This window comes from Triticum urartu, chromosome 5A (genome assembly GCF_056163025.1).
Source record: "Triticum urartu cultivar PI428250 chromosome 5A, HENAU_Tu73, whole genome shotgun sequence".
Lineage (NCBI taxonomy): Eukaryota > Viridiplantae > Streptophyta > Magnoliopsida > Poales > Poaceae > Triticum > Triticum urartu.
This window is the reverse complement of record NC_141877.1, coordinates 133,353,480-133,379,323: the sequence shown is the minus strand read 5'-3', so window position 1 is coordinate 133,379,323 and position 25,844 is coordinate 133,353,480. Positions and strand designations below refer to the sequence as shown.

The following is a 25,844-nucleotide window of genomic DNA, read 5'->3' as shown; positions in this document are numbered from 1 at the left end:
CGAGGCCAATTTTGAATTGTGGAGAAAAAATTTCTGCCTCGTCCCCTACTCCCAGAAGGGATCTATATTCGAGGTGGGCGGCGCCAAAGTATGGCGCATAGGCGGGACATGATATCTGTCCGGCACTCTAAAGAAGGCATCCGAAGAGTGGCCTTCAGAGTGGTTTTATATCGAAGACGTTGTTCTCCCAGACCCAATCCGGCGAGGCCTTCCTGAATTTGGCAATTCTCCGCTAAAGAAACGCCACAGCTGGCGTCCTCGGAGTTTCAAAGAGGAGGACAGTGTAGAGGTTAAGCAGTTAATGAGCAAGATAAAGGCACTCGCCCAATCCAGACTATCCATAATTGAAGTAATGGCGATTTCAAGAACGTGAGGCGTTCAGCCACTTCAGTCCAGAGGACTCCCCATGTGGCACTACAACGGGGAAGATGATGCATCACGCTGCGGATGCAAGGGTCCAGAAACCTTTGCCGCCTTGGCCACCATGTTGGCTGATCTTTTTAAAGGGGAGAAAGCCTCCTTCTAAGCAAATTGCGAACAAGCCAAAGCCGAAGATCAAGTTCATGACTGAGATGACTGCTAAAGAGTTCTATGTGGCCCGTCGCCGCAACCCGTATGCTCAAGATCAAGATCCAGCTCTTGTCAACCGCCCTTCTGGAACAAGTTTCAGTGGTTCGTTTACTTTGATGTGCTCAAAGCAAATAAGAATCTCTATGTAGATGTCCGCTCCATCGACACTGCTTATTTGGAGAAGGATCGTGCCTATTTTGGTGAGGCACTTGATATGTGTGCTTACTTGAACATCCTCAAGCTCATGGAGTTCAACAAGGACTTTGATGCGGATTTGGTGGCTTAGTTTTATGCCACGGTTCATCTTGGCACTAATGAGGAGAGGACCTTGACCTAGATGACCAATGGCAAACTTCTGTCAATCAAATGGAAGGCGTTCATGGAACTGTTTGACATTAAAGATCAGGGGCTTTACAACCCCCGGTGGGCTTTCTTCCTCACCAGAATGCTACCTCTACTCACAAGTCGGCTCTCTAGCCTTACATCACTGTGAAGATTCACCTAGTGACGGAGAAGAAGACATATGAGATGTTTCCCTTTCTAGATATCCTTCATCGCATCTTTAGGAACACGCTTTTCCCTCGCATTGGGAACTTGGATATGGTGCATTCGTACCTCATGGACATGTTACTATTTTGCCAGCGTGAGAAGGACAACAACACAGGAGATACCTTGGATATTTCTCATGTCATGTGGTCAGAGCTCCTCTCTGCCATCACTAAGCGTAAGTGCCCCATCTATGCCCCCTACCTGATGTTGCTCATTGAGAAGGCATGGGCGCACACTTATCACGGTGCCTTGCTGGAGACCGGTGACTTGGTCTCTCATGAGATTAATCGTCTGAGACAGAAGGAGAACTGGGGCACTCCTATTCCTGAGACTGAGATTCCTTCTGGAGATGATGAGGCTGAGGCTAAGGATGATGAGGACTATGAGCCCTCTGGTGTGGAGCCCTCATGGGTAAAGAAGCTCAAGCGCAAGATGAAGAAGCTATTATGCATGGAGTCTCACGGGCAGTACATGGCACATGTGTCTGAGAAGAAGTCACGCAGCCATCACAAGGCTCTTATGCGCCACCTGGGTGCAGAGGTTGCTAGTGGGTCAGAGGGCAAGATCACTGACGAGGAGGAGTGGATTTCTCAGCACTATCCTTGGATGGATTCAGAGACTGAGCAGCCTGCTGATAACCTACTGATATGTCTCCAACGTATCTATAATTTTTGATTGTTCCATGCTATTATATTATCTGTTTTGGATGTTTTATATGCATTAATATGCTATTTTATATGATTTTTGGGACTAACCAATTAACCTAGAGCCCAGCGCCAGTTTCTGTTTTTCCTTGTTTTAGAGTTTCGCAGAAAAGGAATACCAAATGGAGTCCAAACGGAATAAAACTTTCGTGATGAATTTTCTTGGACCATAAGACACCCAGGAGACTTGGAGTGCAAGTCAGAGGAGCCTCGAGGTGGCCACATGGGTGGAGGGCGCGCCCAAGGGGTGGGGCGCGCCCCCTGACATTGTGGGCCCCTTGTAGCTCCCCCACCTAATTATTTCGCCTATATATACTCTTATACCCCAAAAACATCCAAGGGAGCCACGAAACCACTTTTCCACCATCGCAACCTTCTATACCCGTGAGATCCCATCTTGGGGCCTTTTCCGGCATCCTATCGGAGGGGGAATTGATCACAGAGGGCTTCTACGACAACAGCATTGCCTCTCCGATGAAGCGTGAGTAGTTTACTTGAGACCTAACGGTCCATAGCTAGTAGTTTACTTGAGACCTAACGTCAACAGAGGGCTTCTACGTCAACAACATTGCCTCTCTCTCTTTGATTCTCAATACAAAGTTCTCCTCGATGTTCTTGGAGATCTATTCGATGTAATACTCTTTTGCGGTGTGTTTGCCGAGATCCAATGAATTGTCGATTGATGATCAGCTTATCTATGAATATTATTTGAATCTCCTCTGAATTCGTATATGCATGATTTGATATCTTTGCAAGTCTCTTTGGACTATCGATTTGGTTTGGCCAACTAGATTGGTTTTTCTTGCAATGGGAGAAGTGCTTAGCTTTGGGTTCAATCTTGCGGTGTCCTTTCCCAATGACAGTAGGGGAAGCAAGGCATGTATTGTATTGTTGCCATTGAGGATAACAAGATGGGGTTTTCATCATATGCTTGAGTTAATCCTGCTACATCATGTCATCTTGCTTAATGCATTACTCTGTTCTTATGAACTTAATACTCTAGATGCAGGCAGGAGTCGGTCGATGTGTGGAGTAATAGTAGTAGATGCAGAATCGTTTTGATCTACTTGACACGAACGGGATGCCTATATTCATGATCATTGCCTTAGGTATCGTCATAACTTTGTGCTTTTCTATCAATCTCTCGATAGTAATTTGTTCACCCACCGTAATATCTTTTATCTTGAGAGAAGCCACTAGTGAAACCTATGGCCCCCGGGTCTATTTTCCATCATATAAGTTTCCGATCTACAATTCTAGTCTCCTATTTACTTTCTTTTGCAATCTTTTACTTTCCGTTCCATAAACCAAAAATATTACTTTACCATTTATCCATCTCTATCAGATCTCACTTTGCGAATAACCATGAAGGGATTCACAACCCCTTTGTCGCGTTGGTTGCAAGTTGGTGTTCATTTGTGCAGGTATCCGGTGGCTTGTTGCGTAGTCTCCTACTGGATTGATACCTTGCTTCTCAAAACTGAGGGAAATACTTACGCTCCTTTGCTGCTTCAACCTTTCCTCTTCAAGGGAAAAACCAACGCAAGCTCAAGAGGTAACAAGAAGGATTTCTGGCACCGTTGCGGGGGAGATCTAGACCAAGCCAAGACATACCAAGTACCCATCATAAACTCTCATCTCTCGCATTACATTATTCACCATTCACCTCTCGTTTTCCTCTCCACCACTTCTAAAATGATTTTTGAAAAGATTTTCCTTTTCTTCGCCTCTCTTACGTTCGTCTTCTTCACTTGCTTTTTGTGTTCTCGTGTGTTCTAACATCCGTTTATCTCTCATGGCTAGTCCTCCCATTATCGTGAGTACTGTTGATAATGAAGTTCTCAATTTCAAACAAAGGGAAGGAGAAAATTTGAAAGATGCTTGGTATAGAATTTGCAATTCTCAAAATAGATCTACTCGAAAGCAATCTACTGTTGTTCTTCTTCGCAATTTTTATGTAGGCGTTACACCTTGGAATAGATATGTTCTAGATACCATTACTAGGGGAAATTTCTTGGCGAGCCATACTTTCGATTCTTATAATGCCATGATAGATTTGCTAGGTCCACCACCTCTTTTGGTTAATGGAACCATTTTCACTTTGGAACATGTTATGCAAAGATTGGACATTATTGAAAATAAAATTGCTACAGTTGAGTTGATTGAAAATTTGGATAAAAGATTCATAATCAGATTACTCAATATGGATCTAAAGTAGGAGTTACTTTAAAGAATCTTAGGGAAAAGGAACCAATAGTTAATGAAAAGATAGATCAAGATTCTACTAGAATTGGCAAGCTAGAAGATATTATTACCAATTTGGGTTCTGCTTTTTCCTCCGTTAAAACTACTCAAAATCTTCCTCCTACCAAGATTGCCAAGTTTACTTATGTTCCTAAGAATAAGGGTGACTCTTCTAGTAAAAATAATGAATATCTCAAATCAATTAGTATTCACCCCAATTTTCTTGATATTATTAAGGAACCTATTGTCACGAATGAATCTCTTGATTTCTTACCTAGGAGTTTGATCATCTATAAAACCGAAGAATCTCCCAAGAGTCATAAGTGTGTGATTAAATATTTGCATGCCAAAGATGATAACACGTAGATCTATTCGTGTTTTTATGCCTAGCTAGGGGCGTTAAACAAGAGCGCTTGTTGGGAGGCAACCCAATGATATTTTTGTTCTTGATTTTAGGTCCTATTTTGCTTTGAATAAATTATCTAGCCTCTGGTTAGATGTGGTTTTCTGTTTTCATTAGGTTTTTGTGCCAAGTAAGACCTTTGGGATAGCTTACGATGATAGTTGATTTGATCCTGCTGAAAAACAAAAACTTCTGCACCCAGGAGATTAATTTTAGTATTTTACAGAAGTGCGATAAAATACTGATTTTTTTGAAGAGGATTTATAAACAAATTATCTAGGACTTTCTAATTTCTCAGAATTTTTGGAGTTACAGAAGTATCTGAAATATCCAAATTTCTACATATTGTTTTTTTGACAGATTCTGTTTTTCGCGTGTTGTTTGCTTATTTTGATGTACCTATGGCTAGTATCGGAGGGTATGAACCATGGAAAAGTTGAAATAAAGTAGATATTACACCAATATAAATAAAGAATGAGTTCACAATAGTACCAAAAGTGGTGATTTATTTTCTTATACTAACGGAGCTTACAAGATTTTCTGTTGGAGTTTTGTGTTGTGAAGTTTTCAAGTTTTGGGTAAGGATTTGATGGACTATGGAATAAGGAGTGGCAAGAGCCTAAGCATGGGAATGCCCAAGGCACCCAAAGGTAATATTCAAGGATTTCAGAAAGCCTAAGCTTGGGGATGCCCCAGGAAGGCATCTCCTCTTCCATCTTCGTCTATCTATAACTTTACTTGAGGCTATATTTTTATTCACTACATGGCATGTGTTTTGCTTGGAGCGTCTTGTATGATTTGAGTCTTTGATTTTTAGTTTGCCACAATCATCCTTGCTGTACAACCTTTTGATAGAGACACACATGAATCGTGATTTATTTGAATGCTCTATGTGCTTCACCTATATCTTTTGAGCTAGGCAAAATTTGCTCTAGTGCTTCACTTATATCTTTTTAGAGCACGATGGTGGTTATATTTTATAGAAATTGATGAACTCTCGTACTTCACTTATATTGTTTTGAGAGTCTCTAAATAGCATGGTAATTTGCTTTGGTTATAAAATTAGTCCTAATATGATAGGCATCCAATGCTGGAATTTTGTCTATTTTGGGACTAGTCCAATAGCAGTTTCAGAAATTCCTAATAAATCCTAGAGGCCCACGCAGCCCATTCGTGCAAGGCAAGAGGTGGAACTAAAGTTTAGTCCCACATTGCTAGTTTAGTGGGAGTTGGACCTCCTTATAAGGGAGGTTCTTTTCCCACTTGTATGAGCATGAGAACAAGAGGGATATCCACGCGTGCTCCTCCTTCGCCGCCCGCCTCACCACGCCTCATCACGACGCGACGCGACGCGCCACGCCGCGGGTTGCAGGAATGAGCCGAGCCGATGTTTAAATTTTTTCCACGCACTACGGGTATATGAAAGGTCACTCGGGAGCTGGAAAGTTTATGCTGTAGTGGATATTGAATACGAACGCTGCACCCTTCGGCTTTTGTCTGTTCATTTCGTCTCCCGCGTTCCCTTCAGCTCCCTGCGGAGCCTCTCGCCTCCTTCTCTTGCGCCTATAAAAGGGAGGTCGCTCCTCTCAGAGAGACGCACCATAACTTATCCTTCCTCTTGCCACCGGTTCCAATCTCTGAGCTGCTGCTGTCTTTCTCATCCCGGCTTGCGGCGTGCACCGCGAGTCGGGACAGTAGGCCTCCAAAACCGCACCTCTTTGAGTCCTGTACGGGAGAAGGGTGATAAGATTTTTGGGGAGCACTCAGCGCGACTACTGACTTCTTCATCACAGATGCCCCGGACTCCGACGACTACTTCCCCCAACGACGACTACTTCCCCGGCGTTGACAACCTCCTCGATGACATGGCTGATGAGGACATCGACCCCAAGTCCAGTACTACTATTGCTGCTATCACGTATGTGTTCTTCTCCTTTCTGTTAGATGTCTTGCCACAGTTTCTCGTACTAGTACTTGCCCTAGATGTGTTAGGTTCTACTCCATATATGAAACTAGCTCTACTGTCTGCTCTTGATATGCTAGGCTACATTTCATATATGCAGATGTTATTTACCTTCTCTCTGTCAGAACGCACGACTTGTTTTATCTCTACTATATTAGTCATGCTTTATCTAGTATTTCTGTTAATAAAATCATTTTGGTAAATTCCTCATATTTCCAACAATCCAAAAACCTTATAATAGGCAATTTACCCCAAGTGGTTTTGCTGCTTCCATGAGACCTCGTATGTTTGAGGTTGTCCACTATAAGAGGTGGTGCGTGAGAGCAGTCTTATGGTTTCAAACCATGAGTTGCTATGACGCCACGCTTGGCAAGCCCAAAGGGGAGTTTGATGCCCAACAGGAACAAGCTTTTCAGAAAATGGATACTCTGTTTAAGGTTGCTCTCTTGAGTGTTCTTGGTGAGAACATAGTTGATGCTTATGCGTCAATTAACAATGGAAAATATATGTGGGACACACTCGAGGCCAAGTTTGGGGTCTCGGATGCCGGCACTGAGCTATACATCATGGAGCAATTCTATGATTACAGGATGACTGAAGAGCACTCCGTGGTTGAGCAAGCTCATGAGATACATTCATTTGCTAGAGAACTTGAGCACTTCAAATGTATGCTACCGGACAAGTTTGTTGCCGGAGGTATCTTCACCAAGCTTCCTCCTTCGTGGAGGAACTTTGCTACCTTACTAAAGCATAAGAGACTGGAGTTTTCCGTTCCGAATCTCATTGGTACTCTTGATGTTGAAGAAAAGGCGAGAGCAAAGGACACACGTGCTCGAGGTATTGAGGGAGGATCTAGTGCCAATTTGGTACAGAAGAAGAACTTCCAGCCCCACAAGTTCAAGAACAAGGGCAAGTTTGATGGTAAAGCAAAGTTTGATGGGACGAACAAGGTTGTGTAACACACGAACTTTAAGAAGAAGAATGACAAGAAGAAAGGTGTTTGTCATGTGTGTGGGGATCCTGATCATTGGGCTCCTAGTTTCCCTAATCGCTATGAAAAGCGTCATCCTGGGAAAGGCGGCAAGACTGCTAATGTTGTCATTGGAGACATTGACATGAAGGATGCTGGGTATGGTATATTTCCCACTATTCTTTCAGTATGTCATTCTCCTGATAGGTTGATAGACACGGGTGCTAATGTGCAAGTATGCGGTGATATTTCCATGTTTTTGTCTTATCAGATCACAGGGACTTCAACTGTGCTGATGGGCAATGGTTCAAGTGCTTCTATTCGTGGTGTTGGCACGGTCGATCTGAAGTTTACTTCGGGGAAGAGCCTGCGGCTGAAGAATGTGCATTATGTCACCTCCGTCAATAAAAATCTTGTTAGCGGATCTCTTCTGTGTAGAGATGGCTATAAGCGTGTCTTTGAGTCGAATAAATTTGTAATATCCAAGTATGGAACCTTTGTTGGTAAAGGCTATGAGTCAGGAGGCCTGTTTCGTTTATCCTTCTCAGACGTTTGTAATAAAGTTGTTAATCATGTTTGCAGCAATAGTGAATCAAATGTGTGGCATTCACGTCTTTGTCATGTTAACTTTGGTTGCATGTCGCGACTAGCGAAGTTGAGTTTAATCCCTAGTTTCACCACTGTCAAGGGATCTAAGTGTCAAGTTTGTGTGCAAGCTAAGCAACCTCGTAAGTCTCACACGACTGCAGAAACGAGAAATCTTGCACCACAAGAGCTCATACATTCATATCTATGTGAAACGAATGGTGTTTTGACAAAAGGTGGAAAGAAATATTTCATGACGTTAATTGACGAGTCAACTAGATACTGCCATGTGTATCTTCTGAAATCTAAGGAGGAGGTGTAACATCCCAAAATTCTAAATTTTGGAATGTTATATTAAATAGATAGTTTTGATTGATTGTATGATTGCTTGTGTGAAATTGAGTAAAATTCAAAACTTTTTGAAAGTTAAATGAGAGGGGATAAAAGGACTTCCCCAAACTTTCATTTTGCATTTATGATCTCCGTGAATTCAAATCCTTTTCATCACAAAACCCTAGAGATAAGATGACATGACTTCTTCCATTTAAATAAATGAAAAGGGTTGTTGAAAAGATTTGAATTTCATTTGGAAATATTTCAAATTCAGAAAGTTTAAGCAACTCAATGATTTTCATGAGAGAAGATAAAATGACTTCTTCAAAACATATGAAATATCAGTTGGAAGTTTAAAAGAATCAAATTTAAAGTCCCTTTGAAATTATTTTCAACTTGGCGTTATTTGGGTTTTTATTCAAATTGTTTTTCTTCAAAAATAAAATAAATGGAAAATAGGGTAAAATGATTCCCTACATCAGAAAATTTGAGAGAAATAAATTTGAAATCATTTTGGTTTTTTAAAATGATTTTTATTGGGTTTTATTGCATTAGTAGCACTCTTTGCTTTATTTAAAATTTTGTGGATTTTATTTGGCACTAGAAAAATGTTCATGCTGTAGAAAATATTTTTCTGAAAATTTTGTATATAATATGCCTGTATAAAATTATATTTTATTTTTGTTATTCGGTTTTCCTTCTCTTTCTATTTAAAAAAACTGGACATGTAGCCCATCACTAACTGCCTCCCGCGTGCATATCATAGTAGCAACGGGCGGCCCATCATTTTTTTTTCTGCCTATATGGTCCAGGCCCAGCCGGCCATATCCCTTCTCCATAGTTTTTTTCTTTTCAATTGCTCCATAGAAGAAAAATTGCATCACGCACTGTACGCGCGCCGGCCGAAGGCCTTTAGGCCCATCCGAGGCACGTTTTCTCTCTTTTCTATATTTCGTCTACGTTTAGTCTCATATTGCCTAGCCTTTGACCCCTAAACCTCTTTTCCACCTATAAATATAGACCTATAGAGTATCCAAAAATCATCCGATTTAGGTTAAATCAATATTTTGGTTTGACTAGATTCATTAAAAAAATATTTTTTTCTCCTCTCCGGCGGGATTTCTTGAAGTTGTCTCCTCTCTCCGAAATCGTCTTTTCTCTACCTTATAAAGGTATCTTTCTTCATTTTTTCTTTTTATACTTTCGTAATTTATTATTTCTAGACTAGTAAGATAGAATAATTAGATTACCAATTAGTCTCTATATTTATACATTAGACCTAGAATTCTTTTAGCAGTAGCTATTTTTTTGTAAAACAGCTTGGTCGTTATTTTTCAAATAGCCATAACTTTTTATCCGTTCATCCAAATTAGATGAAACCAGCGCCTATAGTTTTGCCTTGTTTTCACCTATCCAGTGAACCTGTCACATCAAATTTTTTTGAAATTTTGAAATTTTGAAATTTGTGTAGATTCATATTCAAACTTCTTTTGATCATAACTTGAGTTTCGTAACTCCGATTTAGTTGATTCTTTTTGCATATCAAAGCTCTTGACCTAAACTTTCTGATAAGGACAAATTCACATAATTTTGGTACTGTTAGAAATTGTTTTATGTTGCAAGAGTTATTTTCTTGGTTTTGATGTTTTCCGAATTGTCTTCTTCATTCTTCCCGATCTTTTGAGTGATTGCTTATGTGTGGTTACTATTGCTTGCTCACGATAGATTGAACGGAGTGTGACGAGTAGAACTACCAGGAGTTATGAGTGCGAATCATCTTCATCAATAGTACAAGGAAAGTTCACACTTTGATCATACTTTTCATTACCCAGTTTTTATGCATTAGTTTCAACCCTCAAACATTTCATGAGTAGGATTTGATAACATGTGGGTATTGGGAAGTAGTTGATGAGGTAGGAACCTATTGTCATGCATTCAAACCTTGGGAGTTACTTTTACGTTATGCTCATACTGCTATGCTATGCTTGTACACGTGGACTGGTTTGAGAGAATTCATGAAAGATGTGAGAGATTATTGTTAACTAAGGTTTAATTTAAGGTGGCTACTTTAATACACATCTGGGTGGATTGGTTGGGGCACCCTGGGGATATACTAGTGGACTTACCCGGACACCTGGGGATATACCAGTGTTGTCCTAGGAGATCCCGGGGTTACCGTGTGATCATCCTATGGATCGCCACCCAGGCTCAAAGGGATCATAAGATTATTCATGCGAGAAACTTCCGTGTGCAGCTACAATCTATTATGGGCTCTAGCATAGTGGAGTAAGTTGCATGACCTCTTCCAGTGGTAGGCTAGCAGATGTAGGGGATGTAGGTTGGTATGGTCTCTTGCTTAACACAGTGTAGGGTATACAATAGATCTGGTACACAGCATGGCATACTTTATAGAACCTATGGCTGAGGCATAGGGAATGACTTTCATTCTCATTCTATTTTCTGCCGTGGTCGCGTTTTGAGCCTTACTCAATTTCACACCTTGTAACATAGGCAAGAATTCTTTTTTGACTGTTACGTTTTGAACTACTTCAAAATCTTGTCAAGGTATGTACTTATTGAAAAAAACTTATCAAGCGTCTTGATCTATCTCTATAGATCTTGATGCTCAATATGTAAGCAGCTTCACCGAGGTTTTCTTTGCAAAAATCCTTTTAAACACTCCTTTATGCTTTGCAGAATAATTCTACATTATTTCCGATCAAGAATATGTCATACACATATACTTATCAGAAATGCTGTAGTGCTCCCACTCACTTTCTTGTAAATACAGGCTTCACCGCAAGTCTGTATAAAACTATATGCTTTGATCAACTTATCAAAGCGTATATTCCAACTCCGAGATGCTTGCACCAGTCCATAGATGGATCGCTGGAGCTTGCATATTTTTTAGCACCTTTAGGATTGACAAAACCTTCTAGTTGTATCATATACAACTCTTCTTTAAATCCATTAGGGAATGTAGTTTTGTTTATCCATTTGCCAGATTTCATAAAAATGCGGCAATTGCTAACATGATTTGGACAGACTTAAGCATCGCTACGAGTGAGAAAATTTCATCGTAGTCAACACCTTGAACTTTGTCAAAAACCTTTTTCGACAAGTCTAGCTTTGTAGATAGTAACACTACTATCAGTGTCCGTCTTCCTCTTGAAGATCCATTTATTTTCTATGGCTTGTCGATCATCGGGCAAATCCATCAAAGTCCATACTTTGTTCTCATACATGGATCATATCTCAGATTTCATGGCCTCAAACCATTTCGCGGAATCTGGGCTCATCATCGCTTCCTCATAGTTCGCAAGTTCGTCATGGTCTAGTAACATGACTTCCAGAACAGGATTACCGTACCACTTTGGTGCGGATCTCACTCTGGTTTACCTACGAGATTCGGTATTAACTTGATCTGAAGTTACATGATCATCATCATTAGTCTTCCTCACTAATTGGTGTAGTAGTCACAGGAACAGATTTCTTGTGATGAACTACTTTTCAATAAGGGAGAAGGTACAATTACCTTATCAAGTTCTAATTTCCTCCCACTCACTTCTTTCAAGAGAAACTCCTTCTCTAGAAAGGATCCATTCTTAGCAACGAATGTCTTGCCTTCGGATCTGTGATAGAAGGTGTACCCAATAGTCTCCTTTGGGTATCCTATGAAGACATATTTCTCCGATTTGGGTTTGAGCTTATCAGGATGAAACTTTTTCATATAAGCATCACAATCCCAAACTTTAAGAGACGAAAACTTTGGTTTCTTGCCAAACCACAGTTCAAATTGTGTCGTCTCAACGGACTTAGATGGTGCCCTTTTAAACGTGAATGCAGCTGTCTTTAATGCATAACCCCAAAACGATAGTGGTAGATCGGTAAGAGACATCATAGATCGCACCATATCTAATAAAGTACGGTTATGATGTTCGGACACACCATTATGCTGTGGTGTTCCAGGTGGCGTGAGTAGTGAAACTATTTCACATTGTTTTAACTGAAGGCCAGACTCGTAACTCAAATATTTTACCTCTGTGATCATATCGTAGAAACTTTTATTTTCTTGTTACGATGATTCTCCACTTCACTCTGAAATTCTTTGAACTTTTCAAATATTTCAGACTTGTGTTTCATTAAGTAGATATACCCATATCTGCTCAAATCATCTGTGAAGATCAGAAAATAATGATACCCGCCACGAGCCTTAACACTCATCGGATCTCATACAACAGTATGTATTATTTCCAATAAGTCAGTTGCTCGCTCCATAGTTCTAGAGAACGGCGTTTTAGTCATCTTGTCCATGAGGCATGGTTCGCAAGCATCAACTGATTCGTAATCAAGTGATTCCAAAAACCCATTAGCATGGAGTTTCTTCATGCGCTTTACACCAATATGACCTAAACGACAGTGCCACAAATAAGTTGCACTATCATTATTAACTTTGCACCTTTTGGTTTCAATATTATGATTATGTGTATCACTACGATCGAGATCCAACGAACTATTTTCATTGGGTGTGTAACCATATAAGGTTTTATTCATGTAAACAGAACAACAATTTATTCTCTTACTTAAATGAATAACCGTATTACAATAAACATGATCAACTCATATTCATGCTCAACGCAAACACCAAATAACACTTATTCAGGTTCAACACTAATCCCGAAAGTATAGGGAGTGTGCGATGATGATCATATCAATCTTGGAACCACTTCCAACACACATCGTCACTTCACCCTTAACTAGTCTCTGTTTATTCTGCAACTCCCGTTTCGAGTTACTAATCTTAGCAACTGGACTAGTATCAAATACTGAGGGGTTGCTATAAACACTAGTAAAGTACACATCAATAACATGTATATCAAATATACTTATGTTCACTTTGCCATCCTTCTTATCTGCCAATCACTTGGGGTAGTTCCGCTTCCAGTGACCAGTCCCTTTGCAGTAGAAACACTTAGTCTCAGGCTTAGGACCAGACTTGGGCTTCTTCACTTGAGCAGCAACTTGCTTGCTGTTCTTCTTGAAGTTCCCCTTCTTCCCTCTGCCCTTTTCTTGAAACTAGTGGTCTTGTCTACCATCAATACTTGATATTTTTCTCGATTTCTACCTTCGTCAATTTCCGCATTACGAAGAGCTTGGGAATCGTTTCCGTTATCCCTTGCATATCGTAGTTCATCACGAAGTTCTACTAACTTGGTGATGGTGACTAGAGAATTCTGTCAATCACTATCTTATCTGGAAGATTAACTCCCATTTGATTCAAGCGATTGTAGTACTCAGACAATCTGAGCACATGCTCACTAGTTGAGCGATTCTCCTCCATCTTTTAGCTATAGAACTTGTTGGAGACTTCATATCTCTCAACTCGGGTATTTGCTTGAAATATTAACTTCAACTCCTGGAACATCTCATATGCTCCATGACGTTCAAAACGTCTTTGAAGTCCCGATTCTAAGCCATTAAGCATGGTGCACTAAACTATCAAGTACTCATCATATTGAGCTAGCCAAACCTTCATAACATCTGCATCTGCTCCTGCAATAGGTCCGTCACCTAGCGGTGCATCAAGGACATAATTCTTCTGTGCAGCAATGAGGATAAACCTCAGATCACGGATCCAATCCGCATCATTGCTACTAACATCTTTCAACACAATTTTCTCTAGGAACATATCAAAATAAACACAGGGAAGCAACAACGCGAGCTATTGATCTACAACATAATTTGCAAAATACTACCAGGACTAAGTTCATGATAAATTTAAGTTCAATTAATCATATTACTTAAGAACTCCCACTTAGATAGACATCCCTCTAATCCTCTAAGTGATTACGTGATCCAAATCAACTAAACCATGTCCGATCATCACATGAGATGGAGTAGTTTCATTGGTGAACATCGCTATGTTGATCATATCTGCTATATGATTCACGCTCGACCTTTCGGTCTCCGTGTTCCGAGGCCATATCTGTATATGCTTGGCTCGTCAAGTATAACCTGAGTATTCTGCGTGTGCAACTATTTTGCACCCGTTGTATTTGAACGTAGAGCCTATCACACCCGATCATCACGTGGTGTCTCAGCACGAATAACTTTCGCAATGGTGCATACTCAGGGAGAACACTTCTTGATAATTAGTGAGAGATCATCTTATAATGCTACCGTCAATCAAAGCAAGATAAGATGCTTAAAAGATAAACATCACATGCAATCAATATAAGTGATATGATATGGCCACCATCATCTTGTGCTTGTGATCTCCATCTTCGAAGCACCGTCATGATCACCATCGTCACCGGCGCGACACCTTGATCTCCATCGTAGCATCGTTGTCGTCTCGCCAATCTTATGCTTCCACGACTATCGCTACCGCTTAGTGATAAAGTAAAGCATTACAGCGCGATTGCATTGCATACAATAAAGCGACAACCATATGGCTCCTGCCAGTTGCCGATAACTCGGTTACAAAACATGATCATCTCATACAATAAAATTGAGCATCATGTCTTGACCATATCACATCACAACATGCCCTGCAAAAACAAGTTAGACGTCCTCTACTTTGTTGTTGCAAGTTTTACATGGCTGCTACGGGCTTAAGCAAGAACCAATCTTACCTACGCATCAAAACCACAACGATAGTTTGTCAAGTTGGTGCTGTTTTAACCTTCGCAAGGACCGGGCGTAGCCACACTCGGTTCAACTAAAGTTGGAGAAACTGCCACCCGCAAGCCACCTATGTGCAAAGCACGTCGGGAGAACCGGTCTCGCGTAAGCGTACGCGTAATGTCGGTCCGGGCCGTTTCGTCCAACAATACCGCCGAACCAAAGTATGACATGCTGGTAAGCAGTATGACTTATATCGCCCACAATTCACTTGTGTTCTACTCGTGCATATAACATCAACATATAAAACCTAGGCTCGGATGCCACTGTTGGGGAACGTAGTAATTTCAAAAAAATTCCTACGCACACGCAAGATCATGGTGATGCATAGCAACGAGAGGGGAGAGTGTGATCTACGTACCCTTGTAGACCGACAGCGAAAGCGTTAGCACAACGCGGTTGATGTAGTCGTACGTCTTCACGACGCGACCGATCAAGCACCGAAACTACGGCACCTCCGAGTTTTAGCACACGTTCAGCTCGATGACGATCCCCGGACTCTGATCCAGCAAAGTGTCGGGGAAGAGTTCTGTTAGCACGACGGCGTGGTGACGATCTTGATGTACTACCGTCGCAGGGCTTCGCCTAAGCACCGCTATAATATTATCGAGGACTATGGTGGAAGGGGGCACCGCACATGGCTAAGAATATGATCACGTGGATCAACTTGTGTCTATGGGGTGTCCCTGCCTCCGTACATAAAGGATCAAAGGGGGGGTGCGGCCGGCCAGGAAAGGGCGCGCCAGGAGGAGTCCTACTCCCACCGGGAGTAGGATTCCCCCCTTTCCTTGTTGGAATAGGATTCGTGAAGTGGGAAAGAGGAGAGAGAGAAGGAAGGGGGGGCGCCGCCCCCCTCTCCTTGTCCTATTCGGACTAGGGGGGGAGGGGCGCGCGGCCCAGCCCTGGCCACCTCTCCTCTCTTCCACTAAGGCCCATATACCTCCCGGGGGGTTCCGATAAAATCCCGATTTCACCCGAAACACTTTCGATATCCAAATATAGGCTTCCAATATATCAATCTTTATGTCTCGACCATTTCGAGACTCCTCGTGATGTCCGTGATCACATCCGGGACTCCGAACAAACTTCGGTACATCAAAATGCATAAACTCATAATATAACTGTCATCAAAACCTTAAGCGTGCGGACCCTACGGGTTCGAGAACAATGTAGACATGACCGAGACACGTCTCCGGTCAATAACCAATAGCGGAACCTGGATGCTCATATTGGCTCCCACATATTCTACGAAGATCTTTATCGGTCAGACCGCATAACAACATACGTTGTTCCCTTTGTCATCGGTATGTTACTTGCCCGAGATTCGATCGTCGGTATCTCAATACCTAGTTCAATCTTGTTACCGGCAAGTCTCTTTACTCGTTTCGTAATACATCATCTCGCAACTAACTCATTAGTTGCAATGCTTGCAAGGCTTATGTGATGTGCATTACCGAGAGGGCCCAGAGATACCTCTCCGACATTCGGAGTGACAAATCCTAATCTCGAAATACGCCAACCCAACATGTACCTTTGGAGACACCTGTAGAGCACCTTTATAATCACCCATTTACGTTGTGACGTTTGGTAGCACACAAAGTGTTCCTCCGGCAAACGGGAGTTGCATAATCTCATAGTCATAGGAACATGTATAAGTCATGAAGAAAGCAATAGCAACATACTAAACGATTGGGTGCTAAGCTAATGGAATGGGTCATGTCAATCGGATCATTCACCTAATGATGTGATCCCGTTAATTAAATAACAACTCTTTGTCCATGGTTAGGAAACATAACCATCTTTGATTAACGAGCTAGTCAAGTAGAGGCATACTAGTGACACTCTGTTTGTCTATGTATTCACACATGTATTATGTTTCCGGTTAATACAATTCTAGCATGAATAATAAACATTTATCATGATATAAGGAAATAAATAAATAAAGTGATAAACATTTATCACTTTATTATTGCCTCTGGGGCATATTTCCTTCACTATACCGGCAGGTTCAGGTGTCACGGAGCAGGACGCGACCTCGACCACTCGCCTTGTTCCGCGGCTCGCTAATCTGCAGCCGCCGCTTATGGAGTCACTGGAGGAGCACCGAGAAGGGCATGTATTCACCACTGCACCTCCCTCACCAGTGGAGCAAGCACCCGGTCGAGTTCCTCCACCCGCACCGCGCCAGCAAGTCAGGCCAGGGCGGGAGTTCGTCCCAGAACAGGAGCATGTTGCTACACCTCATCGGGATTATGGACAGGAACGGGTACGGGAGTATGTAATCAAGCCGCCCAAGCATGATTTCCCAAGGTTTACTGGTGAGAACCCAAATCTGTGGCTCGATCGTGCACTGACATATTTTGAGATGTACCATGTACCATCACATCAGTGGGTTGCAACAGCGACGCTTTATCTGGATGGACATGCTGCACTATGGTGGCAAGCATTCAAATGCAAACGCCGGTTGTGGCCATGGGATGATTTTGCTCAGCAAGTGACACAGGAATTTGGCCAAGGGGAGTTCGAATCTCACATGACTCACCTTCTGCAGCTGAAACAGCAGGGCACAATTACTAAATACAAGTCTGCATTTGAGACTGCCATGTACCACTTGATAGCTCTAGATCCCACCCTGAACTCCAAGTTTTTCATCTCTCAATTTGTTTTGGGATTGAAGGATGAAATTCGAGCTGTTGTACGATTGCAAGCACCAACTAGCGTCACTCGAGCAGTGTGTTTGGCCAAAATTCAGGAGGAGGAACTTGAATTGCAGCGACCATGGTCCCGATTTCCTCGTCAAATCCAGCAGCATACAACTCCGGCGGCCATTCCTTCTGTTCCGTCAGTTTCCAGAAAGAACACCGATGATTTTGGCCGCGAGCGGCAGTTACGGGATTTCAGACGAGCAAATGGCATGTGTTTTCGTTGTGGCGGTAAGTACAGCAAAGAGCATCAGTGTAAGAAACCAATGCAGTTACTCACAATTCAGTTGGGTGAATTTGGAGAAGTTTTAACTGAAGATGCGGTTCAGGCATTGGAATTACTGTCTGAACCTGAAACTTTGGAGTGTTGTCAGATTTCAGCACATGCAGTTTTCAGAGCTGATAATACAGAAACAATTCGCATTCGAGCCTTGGTGGGCAACCAGGTCATGTTAGCATTGGTTGACTCGGGTAGTAGTCACAGTTTTGTGGATGAAAATTTTGCAAAACGTGCTGCATTGGACTTGGTAACAGTTCCATCAGTAAAAGTTACTGTTGCAAATTGTCAAGCTATGGAATCCAAGTTTGAGGCTCCTAATCTAACTTGGTGGGCACAGGGTCACACTTTTGAGACACCAATGCACGTGCTCCAGCTAGGGGCCTATGATGCAGTGTTGGGAATGGACTGGCTTAAGAGTCACAGTCCGATGACTTGCGATTGGGAGGGCAAATCATTACAATTTACACACGGTGATACTATTATTTCCCTTCAAGGTGTTCAACCTATTTCTACTATGCAATTGCAAGCTATGTCAATAGAGCAATTGGACAAAGCTCTGCATGGCAATGATATTTGGGCTATGGTCGTGGTGGAACCTTCTTCGGGTGATGTTGTTTCGATGCCCGGCTCATATCCAGAAGATCTTACTGCAGTTTTAACAGAATTCCAGGATGTGTTTAAAACCCCTACTGGTCTGCCTCCACATAGAGTGTATGATCATGCAATTACCTTGGAAGTGGGTCATAACCCTCCTAACTCTCGCCCTTATCGATACTCGCCACAACAGAAGGACGAGATTGAACGACAGGTGGCAGAGATGATCAAGGCAGGGATTGTAAAACCTAGTATGAGCCCGTATGCATCGCCAGTACTTCTGGTTAAGAAAAAAGATGGCAGCTGGCGTTTCTGCGTGGATTACCGCAAACTCAACGCCATCACAGTGAAGAACAAATTTCCTCTGCCTATGGTCGATGAATTACTTGATGAATTGGCAGGATCAAAAAATTTCTCCAAGCTGGACCTCAGGGCAGGTTATCACCAAATCCGTATGCATGAACCGGATGAGGAGAAGACTGCATTCAAGACACATTCAGGACACTTCCAATTTCGTGTTATGCCGTTTGGGGTGACCAATGGACCACCAACATTTCAGTGCTTAATGAACAACATTTTTTCTCCAGCGAATCGCAAGTATGTCATCATGTTTCTGGATGACATTCTAGTTTTCAGTACCACTTGGGAGGAACATTTGGAGCATCTTCGCTCGGTACTACAGACCTTGCGTGAGCATCAGTTGTTTGTGAAACTTTCCAAATGCTCATTTGCTCAAACTGAAATCCAATATTTGGGTCATGTGATTTCTTCCAAAGGTGTGGCTACAGATCCCGAGAAGACTATGGCGATGGAACAGTGGCCTCAACCTACCAACGCTACTGAATTGCGTGGGTTCCTTGGGTTGACCGGGTATTACCGCAAGTTTGTCCGGAATTATGGTACTATGGCCAAGCCCTTGACTCAATTGCTGACCAAGAAAGGTTTTGTTTGGTCAGAGCAGGCCACTATAGCATTCCAGAAACTAAAAGCTGCTATGACTAGAACTCCAGTGTTAGCACTTCCAGATTTCAGTCAATCTTTTACAATCAAAACGGATGCTTCAGACATCGGGATTGGAGCCATTCTGTCCCAGAATAATCATCCAATTGCCTTTCTAAGCAGAGCATTAGGGGTGGCAAACCGACAATTGTCGGTGTACGAGAAGGAGTTTCTCGCAGTTATTATGGCAGTCGAGAAATGGCGTCCTTATTTACAGCGAGGGCCCTTCACGATTGTTATAGACCACAAAAGTCTTTGCCATTTGCAGGAACAACACCTCACCGCTAATCTTCAGCGCAAGGCTATGGCTAAAATGGTGGGCCTCCAATTTCAATTCAAATATCGCAAGGGCTCCGAGAACGGTGCTGCCGATGCACTGTCCAGGGTAGGGCATCTATACACCATCTCAGCAGTCTCTAGTTGTCAGCCGTTGTGGATACAGGAAGTCTTGAATTCTTACCAGACAGATGCAGGAGCATTGGCTCGATTGACACGTCTGGCAGTGCACACTCCCGATGAACAAGGTATTCACTTGATCAAGGTCTAATTAAATTCCAAGGATGACTATGGATCGGGAACAATTCTGCTCTGCAAACAAAGCTGATCAGTGCCCTGCACTCAAGTGCTGTGGGAGGTCACTCCGGCGTCAGAGCTACTTATCACCGGGTGTCTCAGCTGTTTCATTGGTCAGGTATGAAACAACAGGTAGAAGATTGGATTTGGCAGTGTCAAATTTGTCAGCAGGTGAAACATGAACGCACCCATCCAGGCGGTTTACTACAGCCACTTCCCGTGCCGACTCGGCCATGGAAGGACATCACCATGGACTTCATCGATGGTCTGCCCAAATCTGAAAGTTTTGAAGTAATCCTTGTTGTGGTTGATCGTCTTACAAAATATGCACATTTTCTGCCTCTCAAGCACCCGTATACTGCTCAATCAGTGGCGACAGTTTTCATTGACAATGTGGTCCGTTTGCATGGGGTGCCTGCTTCCATAGTTTCAGACAGAGATAAAGTGTTCACTAGTTTTTTTGGAAGAAGCTTTTCACAGAAATTGGCACCAAATTATGCTATTCTACAGCATATCATCCGCAAACTGATGGCCAGACTAAGCATGTGAATCAGTGCCTCGAGCAATATTTGCGATGTGCAGTTCATGACAGTCCAGCTCCTTGGAAAAGGTGGCTTACGATGGCAGAATTTTGGTATAATTCATCTTACCATACTTCCCTGGGTAATACTCCATTCAAGGCTTTGTATGGTGTGGATCCCAACTTTGGCACGATGCCGATAGAAGCGGGTAATCTGCCTACATCGCTCTCTGAACTGGCAGTAGATCGGGAGGATTTCATGGCCACGTTGCGTGACAACTTGCTACGGGCTCAGCGACACATCAAGTTGCAGGCGGATAAACATCGGAAGGACCGGGAGTTTGCCGTGGGAGAAGAAGTATTACTGAAGCTGCAGCCTTATGCTCAGTCATCTCTTGTTAACCGCCCGTGTCGTAAGCTAGCTCTGAAGTATTTTGGGTCGTTTCGCATCACGGCTCGTGTGGGTGCTGCAGCCTATCGATTGGAATTACCTGCCTCCAGCCTGATACATCTAGTCTTTCACATATCTCAGTTGAAGCCGTTCACTCCCAACTATACTCCTGTTTTTCAAGAATTACCAGTCCCACCTGATTTGTCAGCGGTCACACTACAACCAGAGGCTATTCTTGATCGTCGGATGGTGAAGAAAGGGAACACAACTATTCCACAAATCAAGGTACAATGGCATGGTGTCACTGCTGATCATGCAACCTGGGAGGACTATTACGTTCTGCGCGCTCGCTTTCCGTCAGCGACTCTTTGGGACGAGGCTCCAGCTCAAGGGGGGAGGAGTGTCACGGCTCCGTCAGATCCGACGTCACTGGACGACAGACTGGTGGAACCAGGGTCCACCGGTCAGACTAGAACCGCGCATGGGTGACTGCCAGTGGGCCTGGTTAGGTGTGTGTGGGCGTGGTGTGTGTGTGGACTACTTAGTCCCAGACTGTAACTGAAACAGGATAAAAAGAGAAATAGAAAGAAACGTCTGAATCTCTCTCTCGTTCTCTGAACTCTCTCTCATTCCTCTGTTCCCCATCCTCTTCTCCCTTTTCAATCTACCAGAAAACTGTGAGATCTCTTCCAAGGGCCTCACAATGGAGCGATTTCTTTCTTTCGGTGGATTTGCTTTTATAGAAAGAGATCAGATGAGAGATCGAATCAAAGGGAGAGACAAGACTGGGCTCTGTAAAGGAAACACCCTGGATCACGGGAGGAGATCGAGATGGACGTGGTCGGATGCGACGCACGTGCCTATCGCTTCCTTGACCTTCTTAACCACAGACTCTGGCCCATACGGAGGCCCAGCAAAGCGACATACAGATTCAGGCACAAGCCCAACATAGCAACGTCATTAAAAAATTTAACGATAATGACGTGGTACAAAAGCATTAGTATCACCTTACGTATACATTAGGGGGTAAAATTTTTCTAAAACAAATCGAGGACGGACGGACGGACTACGCTCGGAAACAATTGTCACCAGCGAACAAAACGGTTTTTTAGTATCACCTCGCGTATAAGTTTTAAATTCAACCTGAAAGTGTAAATTCACGGGAAGAAGCGTATTGTGACGGTGAACCCACGGAGTCAATCGGTGCTTATTATTAGGGAGAGATATTGATGGGTTTTCTTTTACTATTGCACATGATGATTTTGATAAATATAACTAGAACAAATGTCCGTACGTTGCAACGGGAGAAACAAACTCACACGCCGAACATGACTCAAAGAACCATGCAGGCCCACATCCTCTAGCCCAGCCATGTAATTGCTTATCGTGCTTCCACCCTCGCCGACACAGTGGTCGTGGTATCCACCTGATCACAAAGCGCCCGAACATATGACAAGGCGATGAGTTCAAGCATTGCATGACACCCTTGTCATTGAACCACGCTAGCGTAGTGAAATGTTTAAAACTAATCTTGTTGAGCTAGACATGAGGGCCGCCTTGTGCGAGCTACACCATGCTCCTGGTCCATATGTACACCGACCCTCATACACCCTCTCGCTTCTGAATCAATGTTACAGGCTCGCCCTCTCGCTTCTGAATCAATGTTACAGACTTGTTTCATTGGAGGGGGGTGGGGGATGGTCTGCAAGTGTCCATGCATCCTTCAAGGAAAGGCCATGTGCTTCACTATGGATCAAACACCACATTCCGAGTCCTCATACGTCGGATAGCTGTGGATGATCACATGTCACCACCGAGCAGCAGGAGAGGTAGACGGTGAGGGTTAACCCTTTCCAGCCGCCACCATCGATCCACATCTAGCTACTCATCCTGATCCAATTCATCGCAACCTGATTGAACAGAAATAATAATAACAAAATCGTTAAAGCGTTCAAAGCAGTAAATCCTAGGGCTGGAGAGGTGCATGGTCAGGGTTAGCCATTTCTTCGCTTTCGATTCAACTTTGATTCCGACTTGATGTGTATAGTATTGTACGTACACACTGATAACGTATTTTCTTTTTGCTCTTAAGAATTAAGAAAAATACTAAACCAAAACATTAATTTTTACAAATACGCATACACATCTACGTACAGATACCAAGCCAGTGGTAATGATACAAATCAAAGAGTTCCTAATCAACTGTCCTGAGCGCAAAGCAGCCTCACCTTTCGCACACCATCGTGAACCAGACTCACTTTTCTTTGATATCCATCAATGTCGTGATCGATTCCTACAATATCCTATGAACTTCCAAGACAAAACCAAACCTGCGCAAATGTTTCTTTCGTGGAATATAAAAGAAAATGAGATCACGAGAAGATGTGCTACTAAACTGCACAGGTAAACAAAGACGGTATCCACTGTAGCGCATGGTATTAGACATGCTCTTTATAAACTCTCATCTAAATTATTTCTCAGAGCTAGTGAGGCAAGATTGGGTCAATCGATTCACAGATAGCATATGTATCGCCAGTCCTATAGCATTCAACATCTAACGTTTCTGCACCTGAATCATATCGGTCACAATCCAGAAAAGTTTCAGGAATTGTCCATTGCTGAAGAACAGCGTGCGGATTTAGTTACTGAAATTCTTTCACTACATTGCAGAATCATCCACAAGCAATCAACCAAGCGTTGTAGTCATTGGCAGGTCGATTAGTAGGTAATCTGATGATCTAATATGGCGTATAATCTGGGTGGGACCATGAAAACTTCTCAAGAGAAGTAGTATAGTTGAAACATCAGAATAGACATGAGGAGAACATTACACTTTCATACATCAGACAACTACAACAATAGCTTGACTGAGTTAATCAAGCACATGTTAAGTTTGTTGTTTTGGCAGCAAGCCTACACAAAGAGTAAGAAGCGCAGGATCATAGTAGGCATGGTTATTAACAAAGCAGAAACAACATGATTTATTTAACCATAAATAGGAATTTTCACCACAACAGCTATATAATTTCTCCAACAGCATACATATAGCAAAGCTTTCACACCTATGAGACCTGGGACCACACTGTAAAACCTGACCAAGTACTGTGTTACCAGAAAAACAAAATCCCTACTATTGTCACACTTTTCAAACTTGTAAGATTGCTAACCCTTCGGGTTATTCCTCTGGTTGGATGCTAGTCAAATCTTCGAATGAAATTTTCTGCTAAGCTGAAAAACAATAGAAATAATATATATAATACAATGCAGAGTTCTACAATATCTGAATCAACCTAGTGTGTGCTTGAAAGGGGCGTACATTTGAAAAACAAGGAAGCAACAACCAAGTGTCAAACTACAATCAATTTATCTCCAGATGAATAAATTAGTAAGCTCGGATTCATACAAAAAATAGATTGGCTATATTCTGTAAGCTGTTTTCTGCCAAGAAAAAGTGTGAGAGTTTCAGCATTATTTCAAAACTGTAATTGATCAGCGGCAAGTTCACTGCATAATTAGGATGCAGAGGTGATGCTGATTAGTGCATGTCCGTACTGATTGTACCTGGCTACAGTATGTTGGTAGTACTAATGGATACCCATAATACCAATCATGGTGACATTGGATTCTGACTAATTGCTGAAGTTTGCCTGGAAGTGCAATGGAGTACTTTACCCAATTGATACAAAATTTGGTTAAGCCTATCAGTATGAAAATTAATAGTGCGTACCAAGTAGCAGTTCTAAATTCAGCAGTCAAAGAAAGTGTTTAGACATGCTAAATTAAGTCTGCGCACTTTATTTCTTAGAGTACGCACTAATTAGACCGAAGCACGCGTGTCGTGCAAAATCCACCGTAATGATAACTGGTCCACGTGCTTCGCCAGGCCCTCGCTCCTCTGCGGAAAAATAATAGTAACATGTTACGGTCAGCACACACTAATTAACATAGCGCGACCATGCATGGGAACATCGCCCAGCCCAACTGTTAGTTCCTATCATCAGTAATTGGGCATGTAGGAAGTAGTAGTATGGTTTAGTTTAGCCCTTGTGTAGTAGCATGATTCAGTTTAGCCCTTGCCTATAGACCTAAATCAAATTTGGAACAGACACGATAACAGATGTAAACTCGATCAAAGGGTCTACTGAATTTTCAGAGATGTGTTTTATCACACAACAAACAAGCAATCTGCAATAACTTTGCTAATCATGAAAATAAGAAATCTTATATATGTTGTGATGTTGGATTTTCAATCCCTTCTTCATGGAGCTTCCTTTTGCATCAAGGTTTCTGCATGCCACGGTAGTAAAATCTAGTCAGGGCAAATTTTCTAAATATAAGAAACATCAGAATATCCAGTGCTACTGTACTATTGACAAAACCATCAAAATTTCATAAGCCAGTTTATTCGAAGATTACTAATTTAGGCTGCTTGCACTTTGGTTGCTCACAAAATATGAACTGGCTCCACTGCCTTGTAAATTTCAAATTATTTTCAATATAAGCATAACATCCATGGTTCAGTTACCAAAGATAGTATATAGACCTGACCTAATTTTTTTTAAAACATTTTCAGTTTCTAATAGAGAACGCACCTAAGTTCTTTTTGCAAGGCCATGTCCACATACAATTTCTCAAGCTTCTGGACCCTGAGTTTCCTGTCTTGTAATTCTTTGTAGGTGGAAACTGTTTTCTGACATACATATTGTGGCTAAATATTGATTAACCCTGGTTGAATACATAGTAATGATTCCCGCAAAAAAAAGAATACATAGTAATGATC

General features: G+C 42.3%; 1 pseudogene; it reads left to right on the top strand.

The window, feature by feature from the left end:
* The first annotated feature begins 1,170 nt into the window (after window positions 1-1,170).
* Window positions 1,171-21,626, top strand: LOC147970587 (uncharacterized; annotated as a pseudogene).
* The last annotated feature ends 4,218 nt before the right edge of the window (window positions 21,627-25,844 follow it).